General features: G+C 37.4%; 1 long non-coding RNA gene across 1 annotated transcript in view; it reads left to right on the top strand.

Moving 5' to 3' along the window:
* The window catches only part of LOC133664770 (uncharacterized), a 51,744-nt gene that overhangs the window by 3,090 nt on the left and 33,742 nt on the right, over window positions 1-14,912 (top strand). The gene's annotated exons all lie outside the window — the stretch shown is intronic.

Genomic DNA, 14,912 nt, shown 5'->3' on the forward strand with positions numbered 1-14,912 from the left:
ACATCTTAGGAGGCTACAAGAAGCCATGCTAACCGTTAAGCTAGCGCTCTTGAATGTCAAACAGCTGATGGGCACTAGCGGGAATGTCTCCCACCCAGTTGTTCTGTTCAGGGGCTTGTGATGCGTTTTGGGGAACATGTGTTTTGGTGGCAAAACATTTTTGGATAGGCAATCTTTGCATTTTTTGGAGAGGCAACCTGACCATGAATTGATTAACGTGGACCCCGACTTAAACAAGTTGAAAAACTTATTGGGGTGTTACCATTTAGTGGTCAATTGTACAGAATATGTACTGTACTGAGCAATCTACTAATACAAGTTTCAATCAATCAAAAAGAAGCATTTTCTATTTTTTGGAGAAGCAACCTTTGTATTTTGCATTTTTTGGAGAGGCAACCTTAGCATTTTGCACGTTTTGCAGAGGCAACCTTTGCATTTTGCATTTTTTGGAAAGGCTACCTTAACATTTTGCATTTTTTGGAGAGGGAACCTTAGCATTTTGCATTTTTTTGAGAAGCAACCTTTGCATTTTGCATTTTTTTGAGAAGCAACCTTTGCATTTTGCATGTTTTGGAGAGGCAACCTTTGCATGTTGCATGTTTTGGAGAGGCAACCTTAGCATTTTGCATGTTTTGGAGAGGCAACTTTAGCGTTTAGCATTTTTTGGCGAGGCAACCTTTGCTATTTGCATTTTTTTGGAGAGGTAACCTTTGCATTTTGTATTTTTTGGAGAGGCAACCTTAGCATTTTGCATTTTTTGGAGAGGCAAACTTTGCATTTTGCATTTTTGGAGAGGCAACTTTAGCATTTTGCATTTCTTGGAGAGGCAACCTTTGCTATTTGCATTTTTTTGGAGAGGTAACCTTTGCATTTTGTATTTTTTGGAGAGGCAACCTTAGCATTTTGCATTTTTTGGAGAGGCAAACTTTGCATTTTTGGAGAGGCAACTTTAGCATTTTGCATTTCTTGGAGAGGCAACCTTTGCTATTTGCATTTTTTTGGAGAGGTAACCTTTGCATTTTGTATTTTTTGGAGAGGCAACCTTAGCATTTTGCATTTTTTGGAGAAGCAACCTTTGCATTTTGCATTTTTTGGAGAAGCAACCTTTGCATTTTGCATTTTTTGGAGAGGCAACCTTTGCATTTTGCATGTTTTGGAGAGGCAACCTTAGCATTTTGCATGTTTTGGAGTGGCAACCTTAGCATTTTGCATGTTTTGGAGAGGCAACCTTTGCATTTTGCATTTTTTGGAAAGGCAACCTTAACATTTTGCATTTTTTGGAGCGGGAACCTTTGCATTTTGCATTTTTTTGAGAAGCAACCTTTGCATTTTGCATTTTTTTGGAGAGGCAACCTTTGCATGTTGCATGTTTTGGAGAGGCAACCTTAGCATTTTGCATGTTTTGGAGAGGCAACCTTAGCATTTTGCATGTTTTGGTGAGGCAACTTTAGCATTTAGCAGTTTTTGGCGAGGCAACCTTTGCTATTTGCATTTTTTTGGAGAGGTAACCTTTGCATTTTGTATTTTTTGGAGAGGCAACCTTAGCATTTTGCATTTTTTGGAGAGTTAAACTTTGCATTTTGCATTTTTGGAGAGTTAACTTTAGCATTTTGCATTTCTTGGAGAGGCAACCTTTGCTATTTGCATTTTTTTGGAGAGGTAACCTTTGCATTTTGTATTTTTTGGAGAGACAACCTTAGCATTTGGCATTTTTTGGAGAAGCAAACTTTGCATTTTGCATTTTTTGGAGAAGCAACCTTTGCATTTTGCATTTTTTGGAGAGGCAACCTTTGCATTTTGCATGTTTTGGAGAGGCAACCTTAGCATTTTGCATGTTTTGGAGAGGCAACCTTAGCATTTTGCATGTTTTCGAGAGGCAACCTTAGCATTTTGCATGTTTTGGAGAGGCAACCTTAGCATTTTGCATGTTTTGGAGAGGCAACTTTAGCATTTAGCAGTTTTTGGCGAGGCAACCTTTGCTATTTTCATTTTTTTGGAGAGGTAACCTTTGCATTTTGTATTTTTTGGAGAGGCAACCTTAGCATTTTGCATTTTTTGGAGAGGCAACCTTTGCTATTTGCATTTTTTTGGAGAGGTAACCTTTGCATTTTGCATTTCTTGGAGAGGCAACCTTTGCTATTTGCATTTTTTTGGAGAGGTAACCTTTGCATTTTGTATTTTTTGGAGAGGCAACCTTAGCATTTTGCATTTTTTGGAGAAGCAACCTTTGCATTTTTTGGAGAAGCAACCTTTGCACTTTGAATTTTTTGGAGAGGCAACCTTTGCATTTTGCATGTTTTGGAGAGGCAACCTTAGCATTTTGCATGTTTTGGAGAGGCAACCTTAGCATTTTGCATGTTTTGGTGAGACAACCTTAGCATTTTGCATGTTTTGGAGAGGCAACTTTAGCATTTTGCATTTTTTGGAGAGGCAACCTTTGCTATTTGCATTTTTTTGGAGAGGTAACCTTTGCATTTTGTATTTTTTGGAGAGGCAACCTTAGCATTTTGCATTTTTTGGAGAAGCAACCTTTGCATTTTGCATTTTTTGGAGAAGCAACCTTTGCATTTTGCATTTTTTGGAGAGGCAACCTTTGCATTTTGCATGTTTTGGAGAGGCAACCTTAGCATTTTGCATGTTTTGGAGAGGCAACCTTAGCATTTTGCATGTTTTGGAGAGGCAACCTTAGCATTTTGCATGTTTTGGAGAGGCAACTTTAGCATTTAGCATTTTTTGGCGAGGCAACCTTTGCTATTTGCATTTTTTGGAGAGGCAACCTTTGCTATTTCCATTTTTTTGGAGAGGTAACCTTTGCATTTTGTATTTTTTGGAGAGGCAACCTTAGCATTTTGCATTTTTTGGAGAAGCAACCTTTGCATTTTGCATTTTTTGGAGAAGCAACCTTTGCATTTTGCATTTTTTTGAGAAGCAACCTTTGCATTTTGCATGTTTTGGAGAGGCAACCTTTGCATGTTGCATGTTTTGGAGAGGCAACCTTAGCATTTTGCATGTTTTGGAGAGGCAACTTTAGCGTTTAGCATTTTTTGGCGAGGCAACCTTTGCTATTTGCATTTTTTTGGAGAGGTAACCTTTGCATTTTGTATTTTTTGGAGAGGCAACCTTAGCATTTTGCATTTTTTGGAGAGGCAAACTTTGCATTTTGCATTTTTGGAGAGGCAACTTTAGCATTTTGCATTTCTTGGAGAGGCAACCTTTGCTATTTGCATTTTTTTGGAGAGGTAACCTTTGCATTTTGTATTTTTTGGAGAGGCAACCTTAGCATTTTGCATTTTTTGGAGAGGCAAACTTTGCATTTTTGGAGAGGCAACTTTAGCATTTTGCATTTCTTGGAGAGGCAACCTTTGCTATTTGCATTTTTTTGGAGAGGTAACCTTTGCATTTTGTATTTTTTGGAGAGGCAACCTTAGCATTTTGCATTTTTTGGAGAAGCAACCTTTGCATTTTGCATTTTTTGGAGAAGCAACCTTTGCATTTTGCATTTTTTGGAGAGGCAACCTTTGCATTTTGCATGTTTTGGAGAGGCAACCTTAGCATTTTGCATGTTTTGGAGTGGCAACCTTAGCATTTTGCATGTTTTGGAGAGGCAACCTTTGCATTTTGCATTTTTTGGAAAGGCAACCTTAACATTTTGCATTTTTTGGAGAAGGAACCTTTGCATTTTGCATTTTTTTGAGAAGCAACCTTTGCATTTTGCATTTTTTGGAGAGGCAACCTTTGCATGTTGCATGTTTTGGAGAGGCAACCTTAGCATTTTGCATGTTTTGGAGAGGCAACCTTAGCATTTTGCATGTTTTGGTGAGGCAACTTTAGCATTTAGCAGTTTTTGGCGAGGCAACCTTTGCTATTTGCATTTTTTTGGAGAGGTAACCTTTGCATTTTGTATTTTTTGGAGAGGCAACCTTAGCATTTTGCATTTTTTGGAGAGTTAAACTTTGCATTTTGCATTTTTGGAGAGTTAACTTTAGCATTTTGCATTTCTTGGAGAGGCAACCTTTGCTATTTGCATTTTTTTGGAGAGGTAACCTTTGCATTTTGTATTTTTTGGAGAGACAACCTTAGCATTTGGCATTTTTTGGAGAAGCAAACTTTGCATTTTGCATTTTTTGGAGAAGCAACCTTTGCATTTTGCATTTTTTGGAGAGGCAACCTTTGCATTTTGCATGTTTTGGAGAGGCAACCTTAGCATTTTGCATGTTTTGGAGAGGCAACCTTAGCATTTTGCATGTTTTCGAGAGGCAACCTTAGCATTTTGCATGTTTTGGAGAGGCAACCTTAGCATTTTGCATGTTTTGGAGAGGCAACTTTAGCATTTAGCAGTTTTTGGCGAGGCAACCTTTGCTATTTTCATTTTTTTGGAGAGGTAACCTTTGCATTTTGTATTTTTTGGAGAGGCAACCTTAGCATTTTGCATTTTTTGGAGAGGCAAACTTTGCATTTTGCATTTTTGGAGAGGCAACTTTAGCATTTTGCATTTCTTGGAGAGGCAACCTTTGCTATTTGCATTTTTTTGGAGAGGTAACCTTTGCATTTTGTATTTTTTGGAGAGGCAACCTTAGCATTTTGCATTTTTTGGAGAAGCAACCTTTGCATTTTTTGGAGAAGCAACCTTTGCACTTTGAATTTTTTGGAGAGGCAACCTTTGCATTTTGCATGTTTTGGAGAGGCAACCTTAGCATTTTGCATGTTTTGGAGAGGCAACCTTAGCATTTTGCATGTTTTGGTGAGACAACCTTAGCATTTTGCATGTTTTGGAGAGGCAACTTTAGCATTTTGCATTTTTTGGAGAGGCAACCTTTGCTATTTGCATTTTTTTGGAGAGGTAACCTTTGCATTTTGTATTTTTTGGAGAGGCAACCTTAGCATTTTGCATTTTTTGGAGAAGCAACCTTTGCATTTTGCATTTTTTGGAGAAGCAACCTTTGCATTTTGCATTTTTTGGAGAGGCAACCTTTGCATTTTGCATGTTTTGGAGAGGCAACCTTAGCATTTTGCATGTTTTGGAGAGGCAACCTTAGCATTTTGCATGTTTTGGAGAGGCAACCTTAGCATTTTGCATGTTTTGGAGAGGCAACTTTAGCATTTAGCATTTTTTGGCGAGGCAACCTTTGCTATTTGCATTTTTTGGAGAGGCAACCTTTGCTATTTCCATTTTTTTGGAGAGGTAACCTTTGCATTTTGTATTTTTTGGAGAGGCAACCTTAGCATTTTGCATTTTTTGGAGAAGCAACCTTTGCATTTTGCATTTTTTGGAGAAGCAACCTTTGCATTTTGCATTTTTTGGAGAGGCAACCTTTGCATTTTGCATGCTTTGGAGAGGCAACCTTAGCATTTTGCATCTTTTGGAGAGGCAACCTTAGCATTTTGCATGTTTTGGAGAGGCAACCTTAGCATTTTGCATGTTTTGGAGAGGCAACTTTAGCATTTAGCATTTTTTGGCGAGGCAACCTTTGCTATTTGCATTTTTTTGGAGAGGTAACCTTTGCATTTTGTATTTTTTGGAGAGGCAACCTTAGCATTTTGCATTTTTTGGAGAGGCAACCTTTGCTATTTGCATTTTTTTGGAGAGGTAACCTTTGCATTTTGCATTTCTTGGAGAGGCAACCTTTGCATTTTGCCTTTTTGGAGAGGCAACCTTAGCAATTTGCATTTTTTGGAGAAGCAACTTTAGCATTTTGCATTTTTTGGAGAGGCAACCTTTGCATTTAGCATTTTTTGGAGAGGCAACCTTTACATTTTGCATTTTTTTGGGAGTAAGGCTAAAGTAAGGCTACACGTTTCCAAAAAGGCACTAGCTTGATGCTAATACACATTGGCTTTGCTGTTGACATGCTACTGATTAGCATTAGCGATTTTACATGGCCATTTCAACACCTCCAAATGTGTTAATGAAAACTACAACCAACAAGCACAATACCTAGAGTATCAACACTTTTTAGGGCGCAACAAAAAGCAACACACCATAAACGATACACTACTGATGATAATAAAACAAAACAATAACAAGTTATCGTAAAAACGTTGCAATAAAAATGAGATTTTATGAGCAAAACAAGGAAAATTTACTAATAGTAGCAGGAATTGGTTTGTTGTTTTCCAGGTAAAAAGCAACTTTCCTGGAGGTGTGGGACTAAGTGGTGGGTTTGTAGGAGTTGGCGGTGTGCTAACAACGAACGTGTGCGTCCTTCACCGATGTTTACTTTGTGCCAGAGAGGATTAGCGCTCACAAAGGAAAGTAAACAAACGATGGCAGGAGTTTGGTGGAAGACATTTTCTATAACGATATTGAATCAGACGATGTTTGACTTGGCCGGGATGAACATGTTGTTAAACAGCAAGCAGCATGAATAAATAAGCTACCTTTAAATACAGAAATTAATCATTCTCACCTGCTGACTTGTAATTCTCGGCCAAAATGCTAGGGGGCAGTGATTTCCTGAGGGTCAGCAAACACAACTCTCCTTACTGTTTAACTTCCTGTGTGTTTTTTCTCACTTTGAACATTTTAAATTCTTCAACATACCAAATCCGGTATTTTTTGGAGAGGCAACCTTTGCATTTTGCATTTTTTGGAGAGGCAACGCAAGCTTTTGGCATTTTTTGGAGAGGCAACGATAGCATTTTGCCTTTTTTGGAGAGGCAACCTTTGCATTTTGCCTTTTTTGGAGAGGCAACCTTTGCATTTACCTTTGCATTTTGTATTTTTTGGAGAGGCAACCTTTGCATTTTGCCTTTTTTGGAGAGGCAACCTTTGCATTTTGTATTTTTTGGAGAGGCAACCTTTGCATTTTGTATTCTTTGGAGAGGCAACCTTTGCATTTTGCCTTTTTTGGAGAGGCAACCTTTGCATTTTGCCTTTTTTGGAGAGGCAACCTTTGCATTTTGCCTTTTTTGGAGAGGCAACGCAAGCTTTTGGCATTTTTTGGAGAGGCAACGCTAGCATTTTGTATTTTTTGGAGAGATAACCTTTGCATTTTGCCTTTTTTGGAGAGGCAACCTTAGCATTTTGCATTTTTTGGAGAGGCAACCTTTGCATTTTGCATTTTTTGGAGAGGCAACCTTTGCACTTTGCATTTTTTTGGAGAGGCAACTTTTGCATTTTGCATTTTTTGGCGAGGCAACCTTAGCATTTTGCATTTTTTGGAGAGGCAACCTTAGCATTTAGTATTTTTTGGAGAGGCAACCTTTGCATTTTTTGGAGAGGCAACCTTTGCACTTTGCATTTTTTTGGAGAGGCAACTTTTGCATTTTGCATTTTTTGGAGAGGCAACCTTAGCATTTTGTATTTTTTGGAGAGGCAACCTTTGCATTTTGCATTTTTTGGAGAGGCAACCTTTGCATTTTGCGTTTTTTGGAGAGGCAACCTTTGCATTTTGCATTTTTTGGAGAGGCAACCTCTGCATTTTGCATTTTTTGGAGAGGCAACCCTTGCATTTTGCATTTTTTGGAGAGGCAAACTTTGCATTTTGCATTTTTTGGAGAGGCAACCTTTGCACTTTGCATTTTTTTGGAGAGGCAACCTTTGCATTTTGCATTTTTTGGAGAGGCAGCCTTTGCATTTTGCATTTTTTGGAGAGGCAACCTTTGCACTTTGCATTTTTTTAGAGAGGCAACTTTTGCATTTTGCATTTTTTGGAGAGGCAACCTTTGCATTTTGCATTTTTTGGAGAGGCAACCTTTGCACTTTGCATTTTTTTAGAGAGGCAACTTTTGCATTTTGCATTTTTTGGAGAGGCAACCTTAGCATTTTGCATTTTTTGGAGAGGCAACCTTAGCATTTTGTATTTTTTGGAGAGGCAACCTTTGCATTTTTTGGAGAGGCAACCTTTGCACTTTGCATTTTTTTGGAGAGGCAACTTTTGCATTTTGCATTTTTTGGAGAGGCAACCTTAGCATTTTGTATTTTTTGGAGAGGCAACCTTTGCATTTTTTGGAGAGGCAACCTTTGCACTTTGCATTTTTTTGGAGAGGCAACTTTTGCATTTTGCATTTTTTGGAGAGGCAACCTTAGCATTTTGTATTTTTTGGAGAGGCAACCTTTGCATTTTTTGGAGAGGCAACCTTTGCACTTTGCATTTTTTTGGAGAGGCAACTTTTGCATTTTGCATTTTTTGGAGAGGCAACCTTAGCATTTTGTATTTTTTGGAGAGGCAACCTTTGCATTTTGCATTTTTTGGAGAGGCAACCTTTGCATTTTGCGTTTTTTGGAGAGGCAACCTTTGCATTTTGCATTTTTTGGAGAGGCAACCTTTGCATTTTGCATTTTTTGGAGAGGCAACCCTTGCATTTTGCATTTTTTGGAGAGGCAAACTTTGCATTTTGCATTTTTTGGAGAGGCAACCTTTGCACTTTGCATTTTTTTGGAGAGGCAACCTTTGCATTTTGCATTTTTTGGAGAGGCAGCCTTTGCATTTTGCATTTTTTGGAGAGGCAACCTTTGCACTTTGCATTTTTTTGGAGAGGCAACCTGTGCACTTTGCATTTTTTTGGAGAGGCAACCTTAGCATTTTGTATTTTTTGGAAAGGCAACCTTTGCATTTTTTTGGAGAGGCAACCTTAGCATTTTGCATTATTCGTGCACCATTACTAGGGATTGGTACCAAATCCGGTACTTATTTGTGAATAAATAACGTACCTTTAAATTCCTAAATTAATCATTCGGATTTGTCGCTCACTTTGAGCATTTTAATTTCTTCAACATACCGAATCTGGTATTCTTTTGTTTCTTCCAAGTTACATTATCACTGGAGAACGAGGACAAGCTAAACATGCTACACTACACATTGTCGGAGCATACAAGAAGCCATGCTAACCGCTAAGCTAGCGCTCTTGAATGTCAAACAGCTGGCGGACACTAGGGGGCATGTAACATGTGTCAAGTACCAAAATATATTACTCTGATTATTTACCTGCTACATTAGCTAAAAAAAAGGCTAGCATGCTAATGTTAGCATACTAAAATGCTAACTAACATGCGCAATGCACCAAAATATTTCACTCTGAGGTGTGTACCTGTTTAAATTAGCTTAAAAAAGGCTAGCATACTAATGTTAGCGTACTAAAATACTAACTGTAACATGCGTCACATAATAAAATATATTACTCTGAGGTGTGTACCTGCTACATTAGCTTAAAAAAGGCTAGCATACTAATGTTAGCATACTAAAATGCTAACTAATATGTCCAATGTACCAAACAAAATATAGCACTCTGAGATGTGCACCTGTTAAATTAGCTTAAAAAAATGTTAGGATGCTAATGTTGGCCTACTAAAATGCTAACTGTAACATGCGTCAGGTACTAAAATATAATACTCTGAAGTGTGTACCTGCTACATTAGCTAAAAAAAAGGCTAAAATGCTAATGTTATCATACTAAAATGCTAACTAATATGCGCAATGCACCAAAATTTTGCACTCTGAGGTGTGTACTTGTTAAATTAGCTTAGAAAATGCTAGGATGCTAATGTTAGCCTTCTAAAATGCTAACTGTAACATGCGTCACGTACTAAAATATATTACTCTGAGGTGTGTACCTGCTAAATTAGCTTAAAAAAGGCTAGCATGCTAATGTTAGCATACTAAAATGCTAACTAATATGCGCAATGCACCAAAATATTTCACTCTGAGGTGTGTACCTGTTAAATTAGCTTAAAAAATGCTGGGATGCTAATGTTAGCCTACTAAAATGCTAAATGTAACATGTGTCAAGTACCAAAATATATTACTCTGAAGTGTGTACCTGCTACGTTAGCTAAAAAAAAAAGGCTAGTATGCTAATGTTAGCATATTAAAATGCTAACTGTAACATGTCCAATGTACCAAAGTGTTGCACTCTCAGGTGTGTACCTGTTCAATCATCTAAAAAAAAAAAGGCTAAGTCGGTGACATTAGCATACTAAAATGCTAACCTTAACGTGCGTCAAGTACCAAAACAGATTACTCTGACTTGCGTACCTAAAAAATGCTCAAAGTGAGCGACAAATCCGAATGATTAATTTAGGTATTTAAAGGTACGTTATTTATTCATAAAAAAGTACCGGATTTGGTAGCCATCCCTAGTCATGGTGCACGAATAATGAACAGTATATTATTTAAGATATGTTGTGAAAGGATGCCTCTTCAAAAAATGCAAAATGCTAAGGTTGGCTCTCCAAAAAATGCAAAATGCAAAGGTTACCTCTCCAAAAAATGCAAAATGCTAAGATTACCTCTCCAAAAAATGCAAAATGCTAAGGTTGCCTCTCCAAAAAATGCAAAATGCTAAGGTTGGCTCTCCAAAAAATGCAAAATGCTAAGGTTGGTTCTCCAAAAAATGCAAAATGCAAAGGTTGTCGCTCCAAAAAATGCAAAATGCTAAGATTACCTCTCCAAAAAATGCAAAATGCTAAGGTTGGCTCTCCAAAAAAATGCAAAATGCAAAGGTTGCCTCTCCAAAAAATACAAAATGCAAAGGTTGCCTCTCCAAAAAATGCAAAATGCTAAGGTTGCCTCTCCAAAAAATGCAAAATGCTAAGGTTGGCTCTCCAAAACATGCAAAATGCTAAGGTTGCCTCTCCAAAACATGCAAAATGCTAAGGTTGCCTCTCCAAAACATGCAAAATGCTAAGGTTGGCTCTCCAAAAAAGGCAAAATGCTAAGGTTGCCTCTCCAAAACATACAAAATGCTAAGGTTGCCTCTCCAAAACATGCAAAATGCTAAGGTTGGCTCTCCAAAAAATGCAAAATGCTAAGGTTGCCTCTCCAAAAAATGCAAAATGCTAAGGTTGGCTCTCCAAAACATGCAAAATGCTAAGATTGCCTCTCCAAAACATGCAAAATACTAAGGTTGCCTCTCCAAAACATGCAAAATGTTAAGGTTGGCTCTCAAAAAAATGCAAAATGCTAAGGTTGCCTCTCCAAAAAAAGCAAAATGCTAAGGTTGGCTCTCCAAAAAATGCAAAATGCAAGGGTTGCCTCTCCAAAAAATGCAAAATGCAAAGGTTGCCTCTCCAAAAAATGCAAAATGCAAAGGTTGCCTCTCCAAAAAATGCAAAATGCTAAGGTTGGCTCTCCAAAAAATGCAAAATGCAAGGGTTGCCTCTCCAAAAAAATGCAAAATGCAAAGGTTGCCTCTCCAAAAAATGCAAAATGCAAAGGTTGCCTCTCCAAAAAATGCAAAATGCTAAGGTTGCCTCTCCAAAAAATGCAAAATGCTAAGGTTGCCTCTCCAAAAAATGCAAAATGCTAAGGTTGCCTCTCCAAAAAATGCAAAATGCCAAGGTTGGCTCTCCAAAAAATGCAAAATGCAAAATGCTAAGGTTGCCTCTCCAAAAAATGCAAAATGCTAAGGTTGCCTCTCCAAAAAATGCAAAATGCTAAGGTTGCCTCTCTAAAAAATGCAAAATACAAAGGTTGCCTCTCCAAAAAATGCAAAATGCTAGCAAGTATCAAAATAGGAATGAGGTACGAAATCAGCTAAAACAAAAACAAAAAAACTAGCATACAAACGTTAGCATGCTAACTGGTATAATTTTTTTAAAATGAAGACTTAAATATCGGCTTGTCAACTTGAATCAGGATTTCAAATCAACGTATTTCTTCACCTGTCAGTCAAAAATGCTAAAGTTATTATTCATATACGTTCACTCTTACAAGCAACTGTTATTGCAATGTGGCCCGCGATGGCGATGTGATATCAGCAGGAATCCTCATGTATCATCTGTAGGTGTGATACAGTAAACAACAACATGGTCAAGAACTTGATGGTTGTTAGTTTTTGCCCCGACAAGGTTTGATGAAGTATTATTTGCCTCGCAAACCGCCAACATTTAGAGGTTGAAGCCCCGCCCCCAATAAAAGTCAACCAAGAAGTCCTTGAGGCTGATATCACAGGAGAGCGGTCGTGTGAAGGGAGCCGTATCGATGTTTACCAGCCCTTACAAATGGCAAACAAGCATGTCGGCGTTACACTTGGTGTGTGTGTGTGTGTGTGTTAATGAGTGTTTGTGTGTGTGTATTAATGAGTGTGTGTGTGTGTGTGTTTTAATGAGTGTGTGTGTGTGTAAATGTGTGTGTGTGTGTGTGTGTGTGGACAGCAGCTGCTACTCTCTGCATGTCTCTGAGGACCACAGCAGGCATCTATTTGGTGAGTGTGTGTGTGTGTGTGTGTGTGTGTGTGTGTGTGTGTGTGTGTGTGTGTGTGTGTGTGCGTGTGTGTGTGTGTGTGCTTAGGAGGGTACATGAAGGGCAGTTGAATGAGAGCCGGCAGACAAAGCACACGACAGATAAATACTTTGTTTTAATACTAATAAATAACTTAGATAGTACTAATGCTGCACACCAGGAGGGCACTGAGACCTAAGTCCAAGACTAGATGTGACCAATCTAAGTCCAAGACTAGATGTGACCAATCTAAGTCCAAGACTAGATGTGACCAATCTAAGTCTAAGACTAGATGTGACCAATCTAAGTCTAAGACTAGAGGTGACCAATCTAAGTCTAAGACTAGAGGTGACCAATCTAAGTCTAAGACTAGAGGTGACCAATCTAAGTCTAAGACTAGAGGTGACCAATCTAAGTCTAAGACTAGAGGTGACCAATCTAAGTCTAAGACTAGAGGTGACCAATCTAAGTCCAAGACTAGATGTGACCAATCTAAGTCCAAGACTAGATGTGACCAATCTAAGTCCAAGACTAGATGTGACCAATCTAAGTCTAAGACTAGATGTGACCAATCTAAGTCTAAGACTAGAGGTGACCAATCTAAGTCTAAGACTAGAGGTGACCAATCTAAGTCTAAGACTAGATGTGACCAGTCTAAGTCTAAGACGCTACATGGCCAGTGTGCTAACTGTTTTTTAGGTATACACCTCAGTCATATTTTGGTACTTAAAACATGCTAATGTTAGCATGGTAGCATTTTTAACAACATGTTCAGGTACACACCTCAGAGTAATACATCGATATAGTTAGCATTTTACCATGCTAACATTAGCATAGTAACGTTTTTTTTTTAGGTATTTCACTAATGCTAACTGTAAGCATGCTAATGTTAGTGAGTTAACAAGGTACTGTTAGCCTGCTAGCTTTATTTTTATTTTTTTTAGCTAATTTTGCTGGTTGTTCTACTTATATTATTTGACGCTACATGGCCAGTGTGCTAACTGTTTTTTTAGGTATACACCTCAGTCATATTTTGGTACTTGATACATGCTAATGTTAGCATGGTAGCATTTTTAACAACATGTTCAGGTACACACCTCAGAGTAATACATCGATATAGTTAGCATTTTACCATGCTAACATTAGCATAGTAACGTTTTTTTTTTTTAGGTATTTCACTAATGCTAACTGTAAGCATGCTAATGTTAGTGAGTTAACAAGGTACTGTTAGCCTGCTAGCTTTATTTTTATTTTTTTTAGCTAATTTTGCTGGTTGTTCTACTTATATTATTTGACGCTACATGGCCAGTGTGCTAACTGTTTTTTAGGTATACACCTCAGTCATATTTTGGTACTTGATACATGCTAATGTTAGCATGGTAGCATTTTTAACAACATGCTCAGGTACACACCTCAGAGTAATACATCGATATAGTTAGCATTTTACCATGCTAACATTAGCATAGTAACGTTTTTTTTTAGGTATTTCACTAATGCTAACTGTAAGCATGCTAATGTTAGTGAGTTAACAAGGTACTGTTAGCTTGCTAGCTTTATTTTTATTTTTTTTAGCTAATTTTGCTGGTTGTTCTACTTATATTATTTGACGCTACATGGGCAGTGTGCTAACTGTTTTTTAGGTATACACCTCAGTCATATTTTGGTACTTGATACATGCTAATGTTAGCATGGTAGCATTTTTAACAACATGTCCAGGTACACACCTCAGAGTAATATATCAATCAATCAATCAATCAATGTTTATTTATATAGCCCTAAATCACAAGTGTCTCAAAGGGCTGTACAAGCCACAATTACCATGCTAACATTAGCATAGTAACTTTTTTTATTAGGTATTTCACTAATGCTAATTGTAAGCATGCTAATGTTAGTGAGTTAACAAGGTACTGTTAGCCTGCTAGCTTTGTTTTTATTTTTTTTAGCTAATTTTGCTGGTTGTTTTACTTATATTATTTGACGCTACATGGCCAGTGTGCTAACTGTTTTTTAGGTATACACCTCAGTCATATTTTGGTACTTGATACATGCTAATGTTAGCATGGTAGCATTTTTAACAACATGTTCAGGTACACACCTCAGAGTAATATATCAATATAGTTAGCATTTTACCATGCTAACATTAGCATAGTAACTTTTTTTTTTAGGTATTTCACTAATGCTAATTGTAAGCATGCTAATGTTAGTGAGTTAACAAGGTACTGTTAGCCTGCTAGCTTTATTTTTATTTTTTTAGCTAATTTTGCTGGTTGTTCTACTTATATTATTTGACGCTACATGGCCAGTGTGCTAACTCACCTCAGTCATATTTTGGTACTTGATACATGCTAATGTTAGCATGGTAGCATTTTTAACAACATGTTCAGGTACACACCTCAGAGTAATACATCGATATAGTTAGCATTTTACCATGCTAACATTAGCATAGTAACGTTTTTTTTTAGGTATTTCACTAATGCTAACTGTAAGCATGCTAATGTTAGCGAGTTAACAAGGTACTGTTAGCCTGCTAGCTTTATTTTTTTTTTTAGCTAATTTTAACATGCTAACATTAGCATAGTCACTATTTTTCTGAGCTAATTTAACACTTTTAAATTTAAAAAAGTAACACGATTGAGAATATGTCCAATATTTTCTTTGAAACGATTGAATACATTTTGTCATAACATTTGATTTGTAATATTTGACAAACTATTAAAGTTATGAGGATATAAAATGAACTTTAACGGCAAA

Source organism: Entelurus aequoreus, linkage group LG14, assembly GCF_033978785.1.
Source record: "Entelurus aequoreus isolate RoL-2023_Sb linkage group LG14, RoL_Eaeq_v1.1, whole genome shotgun sequence".
In the NCBI taxonomy this organism is placed as follows: domain Eukaryota; kingdom Metazoa; phylum Chordata; class Actinopteri; order Syngnathiformes; family Syngnathidae; genus Entelurus; species Entelurus aequoreus.